Source organism: Lucilia cuprina, chromosome 6 (assembly GCF_022045245.1).
Source record: "Lucilia cuprina isolate Lc7/37 chromosome 6, ASM2204524v1, whole genome shotgun sequence".
NCBI lineage: Eukaryota > Metazoa > Arthropoda > Insecta > Diptera > Calliphoridae > Lucilia > Lucilia cuprina.
Window position 1 is genome coordinate 42,929,430 of NC_060954.1, and position 1,502 is coordinate 42,930,931.

General features: G+C 28.6%; 1 protein-coding gene across 1 annotated transcript in view; it reads right to left on the reverse strand.

The window, feature by feature from the left end:
• LOC111682943 (protein qui-1) overlaps positions 1-1,502 on the reverse strand; it is a 122,500-nt gene that overhangs the window by 52,348 nt on the left and 68,650 nt on the right. The gene's annotated exons all lie outside the window — the stretch shown is intronic.

Consider the following 1,502-nt stretch of genomic DNA (forward strand, 5'->3'; position numbering starts at 1 on the left):
TAGAACTGAACTAGAACTGAACTAGAACTGAACTAGAACTGAACTAGAACTGAACTAGAACTGAACTAGAACTGAGCTAGAACTGAACTAGAACTGAACTAGAACTGATCTTGAACAGAACTGGAACTAACATTGGAGTGAATAAGAACAAAATTAAAATATTAGCAGGAATTGTTGCTATTTTTAAAAGTATTTTATTGTTTACGATTTATTTAGTACTTCGTAGTTAAGTTTAAAAAAATCATAAAGTGTAATAGACCATTCGCATGGCATTTAATTGCACTTACAGATTTTCAATTAAAACCTGATGTTGCAGACGAATACATGGCCACAACAATTTCCTTATACATTTGTTCATTTAAATAAAATCTTGAATATTTTATGGCCAAAATACATGATGGTAGCAGCTTGTTTCTGTTTCCACCTAACCATCTAAATACATACACATACATTAGATGTGCCCTTAAAAAATGCTTATGAGTTTAATGTTTTAAAATTAGATTTTTAAATTGAGTAATTGATTCAAAGATGTTAAAGTAGTTAAACATTTTTTTATTACAAAAATTATAATAAGCTTCTTAGTTTTGCTCTTATATTATTATGTTTCATGATGAATATGAATACATTCTCTGGAAAATATTTATCGGAATGGCTATTTGTTTTAACTTTGTGGAGCTTGTATAATGCACATACTAACATGTTAGTAAGAGGCGAAATTCTCTCATATTTTTTTGCCATGAATGTTGTGTTATGGTTCCATCAACTAAGTGGTAAAAATATAAATAAATCAATAAATTTCAATTTACAACAACATTTACATACCTACAAGTAACCAGCATACTGCTTGTAACTACAAACAGCAAACAAGAAGGAAAAATCCCATAAATTCCAAAAACAACAGCAACAACTCCAATAACAACTATAATCTTTGCTTATAATACTAAACAGTTGGAAAACTTATAAATAACTTATATGACATACAAACTTGCTGACTTGTTCCTCTATTCTTATGAAAAAAATCCACTTTTGAAAATTTTATGACATAAATATGGAAAAATATAAATATGACAATACTTTAGTATAACAAAAATATCAAATGCATATCGAATAATTATTGTCACGTTAACCATTTTCACCTGGGGCAGCTACACCTACTTGATTCAAATTGCTAAGACGAGTTAAAGTTAAAAACAAATAAACATAAAATCCGTTATTGTATGTAAATGGTATTATGTGTTCACGTTTATTTAAAACTCAAAAATCTAAACAGAAAATATAGAAGCGAACAATTTAATCTATTAAACAATACATGACACCATAAAAAACAAAACTATAACCGAACTGGTACAAAACTAAAACTGAACAAGAACTGAACAACAACTGAACTAGAACTCAACATGAACTGAACTAGAACTGAACTAGAACTGAACTAAAACTGAACTAGAACTGAACTAGAACTGAACTAGAACTGAACTAGAACTGAACTAGAACTGAACTAGAAC